We start from the raw sequence: 10,257 nt of genomic DNA on the forward strand, positions 1-10,257 counted from the left end.
TTACTCGTTCCATAATACATCATCCCTCAACTAACTCATTAGTTACAATTCTTGCAAGGCTTATAGTGATGTGCATTACCGAGTGGGCCCAGAGATACCTCTCCGATAATCGGAGTGACAAATCCTAATCTTGATCTATGCCAACTCAACAAGTACCACCGGAGACACCTGTAGAGCACCTTCATAATCACCCAGTTACATTGTGACATTTGGTAGCACACAAAGTGTTCCTCCGGTAATCGGGAGTTGCATAACCTCATAGTCATAGGAACATGTATGAGTCATGAAGAAAGCAATAGCAGTAAACTAAACGATCAAGTGCTAAGCTAACGGAATGGGTCAAGTCAATCACATCATTCTCCTAATGATGTGATCCCATTAATCAAATGACAACTCATGTCTATGATTAGGACACATAACCATCTTTGATTAACGAGCTAGTCAAGTAGAGGCATACTAGTGACACTATGTTTGTCTATGTATTCACACATGTACTAAGTTTCTGGTTAATACAATTCTAGCATTAATAATAAACATTTATCATGATATGAGGAAATAAATAATAACTTTATTATTGCCTCTAGGGCATATTTCCTTCAGTCTCCCACTTGCACTAGAGTCAATAATCTAGATTACACAGTAATGATTCTAACACCCATGGAGTCTTGGTGTTGATCATGTTTTGCTCGTGGAAGAGGCTTAGTCAACGGGTCTGGAACGTTCAGATCCGTATGTATCTTGCAAATCTCTATGTCTCCCACCTAGACTTGATCTCGGATGGAATTGAAGCATCTCTTGATGTGCTTGGTTCTCTTGTGAAATCTAGATTCCTTTGCCAAGGAAATTGCACCAGTATTGTCACAAAATATTTTCATTGGACCCGATGCACTAGGTATGACACCTAGATCGGATATGAACTCCTTCATCCAGACTCCTTCATTCGCTGCTTCCGAAGCAGCAATGTACTCCGCTTCACACGTAGATCCTGCCACGATGCTTTGTTTAGAACTGCTCCAACTGACAGCTCCACCGTTCAATATAAACACGTATCTGTTTTGCGATTTAGAATCGTCCGGATCAGTGTCAAAGCTTGCATCAACATAACCATTTATGATGAGCTCTTTGTCACCTCCATAAATGAGAAACATATCCTTAGTCCTTTTCAGGTATTTCAGGATGTTCTTGACTGTAGTCCAGTGATCCACTTCTGGATCACTTTGGTACCTCCTTGCTAAACTAATAGCAAGGCACACATCAGGTCTAGTACACAGCATTGCATACATGATAGAGCCTATGGTTGAAGCATAGGGAACATCTTTCATTTTCTCTCTATCTTCTGTAGTGGTCGGGCATTGAGTCTTACTCAACTTCACACCTTGTAACACAGGTAAGAACCCTTTCTTTGCCTGATCCATTTTGAACTTTTTCAAAACTTTGTCAAGGTATGTGCTTTGTGAAAGTCCAATTAAGCGTCTTGATCTATCTCTATAGATCTTGATGCCCAATATGTAAGCAGCTTCACCGAGGTCTTTCATTGAGAAACTATTATTCAAATATCCTTTTATGCCATCTAGAAATTCTATATCATTTCCAATCAACAATATGTCATCCACATATAATATTAGAAATGCTACAGAGCTCCCACTAACTTTCTTGTAAATACATGCTTCTCCAAAAGTCTGTATAGAACTATATGCTTTGATCATACTATCAAAACGTTTATTCCAACTCCGAGAGGCTTGCACCAGTCCATAAATGGATCGATGGAGCTTTCACACTTTGTTAGCACCCTTTGGATCGATAAAAGCTTCAGGTTGTATCATATACAACTCTTCTTCCAGAAATCCATTCAAGAATGCAGTCTTTACATCCATTTACCAAATTTCATAATCATAAAATGCGGCAATAGCTAACATGATTCAGACGTACTTAAGCATCGCTACGGGTGAGAAGGTCTCATCGTAGTCAACTCCTCAAACTTGTCAAAAACCTTTCGCAACAAGTCGAGCTTTGTAGACAGTAACATTACCATCAGCGTCTGTCTTCTTCTTGAAGATCCATTTATTCTCGATGGCTTGCCGATCATCGGGCAAGTCAACCAAAGTCCACACTTTGTTCTCATACATGGATCCCATCTCAGATTTCATGGCCTCTAGCCATTTTGCATAATCTGGGCTCATCATCGCTTCCTCATAGTTCGTAGGTTCGTCATGGTCTAGTAACATGACCTCTAGAACAGGATTACCGTACCAGTGCGGATCTTACTCTGGTTGACCTACGAGGTTCGGTAGTAATTTGATCTAAAGTTTCATGATCATCATCATTAGCTTCCTCACTAATTGGTGTAGGTGTCACAGGAACCAGTTTCTATGATGAACTACTTTCCAATAAGGGAGCAGGTACAGTTACCTCATGAAGTTCTACTTTCCTCCCACTCACTTCTTTCAAGAGAAACTCCTTCTCTAGAAAGGATCCATTCTTAGCAACAAAAGTCTTGCCTTCGGATCTGTGATAGAAGGTGTACCCAACTGTTTCTTTTGGGTAACCTATGAAGACACATTTCTCCGATTTGGGTTCGAGCTTATCGGGCTGAAGCTTTTTCACATAAGCGTCGCAGCCCCAAACTTTAAGAAACAAAAACTTTGGTTTCTTGCCAAACCACAGTTCATAAGGAGTCGTCTCAACGGATTTAGATGGTGCCCTATTTAACATGAATGCAGCCGTCTCTAAAGCATAACCCCAAAATGATAGCGGCAAATTAGTAAGAGACATCATAGATCACACCATATCTAGTAAAGTACGATTACGACGTTCGTACACACCATTACGCTGTTGTAGGATCTAGAAGTAGATGTGTCTAGAGGGGGGGTGATTAGACACTTAGTGCTAAAGTTGCAATTTTTAATCTTTTTCGGTTTGAGTGGAGTTTAGGCACAATTTCAATACACACAATACATATCAAGCAAGCATGCAAAGAGTATATGAGCAGCGGAATGTAAAGCATGCAACTTGCAAGAATGTAAAGGGAAGGATTTGGAGAGATCAAACGCAATTGGAGACACGGATGTTTTTCCCGTGGTTCGGATAGGTGGTGCTATCCTACATCCACGTTGATGGAGACTTCAACCCACGAAGGGTAACGGTTGCGCGAGTCCACACAGGGCTCCACCCAAGGGCAACGGTTGCGCGAGTCCACACAGGGCTCCACCCACGAAGGGTCCACAAAGAAGCAACCACCCACAAAGGGTCCACGAAGAAGCAACCTTGTCTATCCCACCATGGCCATCGCCCACGAAGGACTTGCCTCACTAGCGGTAGATCTTCACGAAGTAGGCGATCTCCTTGCCCTTACAAACTCCTTGGTTCAACTCTACAATCTTGTCGGAGGCTCCCAAGTGACACCTAGCCAATCTAGGAGACACCACTCTCCAAGAAGTAACAAATGGTGTGTAGGTAATGAACTCCTTGCTCTTGTGCTTCAAATGATAGTCTCCCCAACACTCAACTCTCTCTCATAGGATTTGGATTTGGTGGAAAGAAGATTTGAGTGGAAAGCAACTTGGGAAGGCTAGAGATCAAGATTCATATGGTAGGAATGGAATGTCTTGGTCTCAACACATGAGTAGGTGGTTCTCTCTCAGAACATATGAGTTGGAATGATGTGTGTGTTCTGATGGCTCTCTCACTGAATGAGAAAGAGGTGGAGGGGTATATACACAAAATCCAACCGTTACACAGTTTTCCAATCTCGGTGGGACCGAATCAATAAACTCGGTCTGACCGAAAATGTAAACCTAGTGACCGTTAGTGATTTCGGTGGGACCGACTGGATCAACTCGGTGGGACCGATGTGCTAGGGTTAGGGTAAATCCAAAACTCGGTTTGACCGATTACTCAAACTCGGTGGGACCGATTTGGGTAATAAGTGAAACTGAGATTTGTCCAAGCAAACTCGGTGGAACCGATTGCATATCTCGGTGGGACCAAGAATATTGCAATGGGTAACAGAGAGTTTGCAAGCCCATCTCGGTGAGACCGAGATCCCATCGGTGAGACCGAGATGATTAGGGTTTGGCAGTGGCTTATGACAAGTGAAACTCGGTGGCGCCGGATAGGAAGAATCGGTAGGACCGAGTTTGGCTTAGAGTTTTGGTCATATGTGGATATGGGAAAGTAGTTGAGGATTTTTGGAGCATATCATTAAGCACATGAAGCAAGAGGCTCATTAAGCAACACCTCATCCCTCCTTGATAGTATTGGCTTTTCCTATGGACTCAATGTGATCTTGGATCACTAAAATGTAAAAGTGAAGGGTCTTGAGCTTGAAGCTTTAGCCAATCTCTTGTCCTTAGCATCTTGAAGGAGTTCCCACAACCTTTAGTCCATGCCACTCCATTGTTGAACTTATCTGAAACATGCTAGATAGAAGTGTTAGTCCAACAAGAGATATGTTGTCATCAATTATCAAAACCACCTAGGGAGCACTTGTGCTTTCAATCTCCCCCTTTTTGGTAATTGATGGCAACATACATCAAAGCTTTAGATAAAGATATACAGAACAGCAAGTAAAGCTTTGGAAGAACATGTAGCAAGCATAGGCTCCCCCTAGATGTATGCACTCATGTAAATATGAAATATAGAGGCATGTGAGAGCATAACCATGACAGAGTAGGCAATGTGTTACATGTATCTTGGCCATATGCATCAGAGCAAAAGATTATTAAGGAAAATACCTTCATGCTCATGAGTCCTTCTTGCAAACAGTATGTACATAAGCAAGAACTCCTCATACTCATGATTTTGATGCATATACTTACCTTGTGGTCTCAAGTTGGCTTAGGATGGAATGAACCTGCAAACAAGGTTAGATAACACAGGTACGTCCACTAGCCAGAGCAAACAAAAGAAACCACAAGAATGCCAAGACTGGGATGACATGTAGAGAGTGATAACATTGGATTCAACATGTCCCCAAGAATAAAGATATGCAATGAATTTGGCTGATTTCTTTTCCCTTAGGTGTCTTGCTCCCCCTGAATCTTACATGGGATATTGGGAGAAGATAGGAAACAGAAAATCAGAGCTAAATAGAACTTAATTCAAATGAGTTCATATGAACATGTCTTTCCCCCAAAAAGACATGTGGCATCTCTCCTCTTGAACATCAAGCATCTGGGATCCTTGAGTATTTTTCTCTCCCTGGAGATCTCTCTCTCCCCCTTAACAACATCTGGGATCCTTGAGACTTTCTCTCCCCCTTAATACTTTTTCTTTCTTGGTGTGATCTCTCTTTCCTACAAGCTTTGATGTGATCTCTCTCTCCCCCTTTGACATCAATTTCCAAGAAGGTTTTTCCTGGAATCCGTCGAATAGGTTTGGTCCTTGAGATTCAGCACAAAGCAGAGGATAAAATTGTAATGCTTGTGGAGGACAAGATTCATTGAGTGGAGCTGGATCAGAAGAAATGTAGAACAAGTGGCAAAATGGTTTTCTGATTACAAAGTCGGTGGCACCGAGTGGCACATTTCGGTGGTACCGAAAAGATTCGGTTGGACCGAAATTTGCAAGTCGGTGAAACCGAGCTTACACAGAGAAAAACACTTGTCACCTCAGCTCACTAGTCAAGTAAGATCTCACAAAGATTTGCAATGAATTAGCTGAAGGATTTGCAAGAAATTTGGTGCAGAAATATGCAGAACAAAAACAAACAGGAAGAAAGTGAAAGTTTCTAGATGAAGTTTTTTTTTTGTTTGAGAAAGGAAGGAAACAAATATCCAAGGGACAAATGCAATAACTCAGAAAAGAACACAAGAGAACTTCATCTAGAATTGGGCGGTGACATAGTCACCTATGTTAGAGTATATTGACTTAGGAGTCAAGTGAGGACACTTGATCATAGGTCATACTCATCGTTTAAGCTCAAAATGGGGTTACCATTTTTCGTTTAAGCATCTTGATGTATTCACATCTTGTTGAGTTGCTTTGACTCATGTCTTGGAGTAAAGCTTCTCTAGGATGGAATAACATACCTTGGATAGTGATGTGGTTCTTGCTCATGTAGTTGAACTTGTGTGGGTGCTCAGGGTTGATGTAGTTCATCAAGAGTTGGGAGCACCACTTGGAGTTTGAGTTCATCTACCTACATGGGTTAGTTCTTGCAAGGAAGAGCACTTGTGTATCCAAAAATGACAATCATGAAGCCTAACATAGAATTTGTGAAAGGATATGTTTGAATGGTTTTGTGCTTCCTTGTCTTCAACCACTATTGTGTAGAGTCTTGGTCTTGTAGAGATTGCTCAAGATGTGAGTGAGTCGCAATCTCATGGAATTAGATTCAACCAAGCATCTACATGGGTTAGACAACATGCAAGGTGCAAATATATCCAAGACATAAGATAGTTATCATAAGAGATACATCATGGATTAGTTATAAGCTCATGTCTTGCATGTATCCAATGGAGTCTCTACTCCAAGTTCGAAGCATCAATGATGTTCAATTCTCCTCTCAACCTGCAAAACACTTTCTCATCAAGCGGTTTAGTGAATATATCCGCTAATTGCTTATCGGTGCGAACATGCTTAAGATTGATGTCACCCTTAGCAACATGATCTCGAATGAAATGATGACAAACTTCAATATGCTTAGTTCGAGAATGTTGTACAGGATTATGACCAATTTTGTTAGCACTTTCATTGTCACAAAGCAGTGGAACATGTTTCACATAAATCCCATAATCTTTAAGAGTTTGGGTCATCCAAAGTAATTGAGCACAACATGAACCAGCGGCAATATATTCCGCTTCGGCGGTGGATAAGGATACCAAGTTTTGTTTCTTGAAAGACCAAGACACAAGAGATCTACCAAGAAATTGACAAGTACCCGAAGTGGACTTTCTATCAACCTTGTCTCCGGCATAATCTAAGTCGGAATAGCCAACAAGATCAAAAGAAGACCTCTTAGGATACCAAATGCCAAAATTTGGTGTATGGATTAAATATCTCACTATCCTTTTCACAGCCTTAAGATGACAATCTTTAGGAGCAGCTTGATATCGTGCACACATGCATACACTTAGCATAATATCGGGACGTGAAGCACATAGGTATAACAATGAACCAATCATAGAGCGATAAACCTTTTGATCAACAGGTTCACCATCTTTGGTCAAATCATTATGTCCACTAGTAGGCATGGGTGTAGACATACCTTTGCATTCTTGCATATTGAACTTCTTGAATAAGTCCTTGGTGTACTTTGTTTGAGAGACAAATTTACCTTCCTTAGTTTGCTTGATTTGCAACCCGAGAAAGAATTTGAGTTCACTCATCATAGACATCTCAAACTTCTCTGACATTAGCTTTCCAAACTTTTCACTAAAGAGAGGGTTAGTTGAACCAAATATGATGTCATCAACATAAATTTGGCATACAAATAGTTCTCCATTAACCCTTTTAGTAAAGAGAGTAGAATCAATTTTACCAATTTCAAAACCACTTGTAGTAAGGAACTTGGTCGAGCATTTATACCATGCTCTAGGAGCTTGTTTAAGACCATAAAGAGCTTTGTGAAGTTTGTAAACATGATTTGGTTTCTTAGGATTGACAAAGCCGGGAGGTTGTTTGACATAAACTTCCTCCTCTATTTCTCCATTTAGAAAAGCACTTTTAATGTCCATTTGGTACAAGGTGATATTATGGTGATTAGCATAGGCAAGTAAGATGCGAACGGACTCAAGTCTAGCAACGGGAGCATACGTCTCACCATAGTCCATACCTTCGACTTGTGTGTATCCTTGGGCGACGAGACGTGCTTTGTTGCGTACCACTTGTCCATCTTCATCTTGCTTGTTGCGAAACACCCATTTGGTACCAATGATGTTGTGGTTGTTGTCGGGCTTCTCAACCAATGTCCAAACTTGGTTTCTCTCAAAGTTATGTAGCTCTTCATGCATAGCGTTTATCCAATCCGGATCTTCCAATGCTTCTTCAACCTTCATTGGTTCAATGCTAGAGATGAATGAATAGTTTTCACAAAAGTTAGCTAAACGAGTTTTTGAGCGAGTGATTCTCCCGGTTTGTATATCATTGAGGATTTGCTCGACGGGATGATCTTTGGCAATTCTTGCTCGAACTCGTGAGAGCTTTTGCTTGGGTCTTTGTTGAACATCTTCTTATCTTGTTCTTCTTCTTGGCCTTCTTCATTGTTGACGTCATTGTTCTCTTGTCGTGGTGGAGAAGGAGGTTGTTGATGTTCATCTTGACGTACTTCCTCGTTTTCTTCATCTTGGTGTGTCCCACTTGTGGATGCTTCCGTGTCGATTCTTGGTTCACCTTGTTGTGAAGTAGAAGCTTCCACTTGGACGGATGAAGTACTCTCTTTCACCTCCATTGGACGAATTTTGCCAATGGACAAATCTTGAATTGCTTCTGAAGGGTCTTTGTCTCCTACATCAATTGGCAATTGCTCTACTTGCGAGCCATTAGATTCATCAAACTTCACATCTACCGTCTCTTCAACCTTTCGGGTGAAATTGTTGTAGACACGGTAAGTGTGAGAGTTTGAGCCATAACCAAGTAGAAAACCTTCATGAGATTTAGGAGCAAACTTTGAACGACGATGCTTATCAAGAATGTAGCACTTTGAGCCAAATACTCGAAAGTATCCAACTTGAGGCTTGTTACCGGTGAGGAGCTCGTATGCCATCTTGCCGAGTAGCTTGTGAAGATATAAGCGATTTGTTGCGTGACAAGCTGTCTCAACCGCTTCTGCCCAAAAGTGCTTTGGCGTCTTGTATTCATCAAGCATTGTTCTTGCCATTTCGATGAGCGTCCGGTTCTTCCTCTCAACAGCTCCATTTTGTTGAGGTGTGTACGTAGCCGAGAACTCGTGTGAAATCCCTTCTTCGTCAAGAAAGGTGTCCACATTTGCGTTCTTGAACTCCGTTCCGTTGTCACTCCGAACCTTCTTGATCTTCACGTCAAACTGATTTTGGGCCTTCCTAGCAAAGTTTCTGAAGATCTTCTGGACCTGCGACTTGTCATTAAGAAAGAACACCCACGTAAATCTTGAAAAATCATCAACTATAACTAGACCAAAAGAATTTCCACCGAGACTCTTGTAGGTGTTGGGACCAAAAAGATCCATATGAAGTAGCTCGAGTGGCCTTCTTGTGGTCATGATGTTCTTCACGGGATGCCTTCCTCCAACCTGTTTACCTGCTTGACAAGCACTGCAAAGTCTATCCTTATCAAATATGACATCGTTAACTCCAAGGATATGATTTCCTTTAATAAGCTTGTCAAGGTTTCTCATGCCAACGTGACCTAGTCGTCTATGACACAACCAGCCTTTTGAGGATTTAGCAACAAAGCAAGTTTTAGGTTGTGCCTTTTTAGAGAAATCGACAATGTAAAGATCACCTCTACGCATACCCGTAAAGACCATTTTATGATTGTCTCGACGAAATACTTGGCAATCTACCTCAGTAAATAGGACGTTTAAACCAAAATCAGCAAGTCTAGATACTGAAAGTAAGTTATAGCCAAGAGATTCAACGAGCATGACATTTTGAATGGAACTATCATGTGAGATGGCCACCTTACCAAGGCCAACCACTTTACCCTTTGAATTATCACCAAAGGTGACATATTTTCGAGGGCCGTTGTTTTCAGCAAGCTCACGAAACATCTCTTCATCTCCGGTCATATGATCAGTGCATCCACTATCAAGAACCCATTCCTTTCCTCCTGACTCATATCCCCGAAGATTTGCCATAAGACCAAAATGTCTCATTGCATCATCAAGATCGGAGTCACTATCATCATCATCATAATATTCATGTTCATCATGATCTTGTGACTCATCATTTCCTAGAGAGGGTAATTCATTAGATAAATGATCAAAGTGGTTACTTTTATGAATTCTTATAGCTTTGAGTATGATATCATTAATGATTCCAACATCTCCTTTGGCATGCTTAAGATTGGCAAGTTCAAGAAGACATTTACCAAAACTAGGATCACTAGAGTTCATCTTACTCAAGGCAATAGATTTATGGAGAATTTCATCCAAAGTTTTCAAGGAGTGATTGGGAAACCATTCCTTAAGAAATTTCCATATAGTATAGGCGCAATTTTGAGTAGGCAAACTAGCAATCAAATCTTTGGGCAAACCTCTAATGATGAGCTCAATAGTTCTAAGATTGCGAATCATGTCAATATCTTCATCTAGGGTAGGATGCAAGGGATCAATATGGG

The sequence above is a fragment of the Triticum urartu genome, chromosome 1A, assembly GCF_056163025.1.
Source record: "Triticum urartu cultivar PI428250 chromosome 1A, HENAU_Tu73, whole genome shotgun sequence".
Lineage (NCBI taxonomy): Eukaryota > Viridiplantae > Streptophyta > Magnoliopsida > Poales > Poaceae > Triticum > Triticum urartu.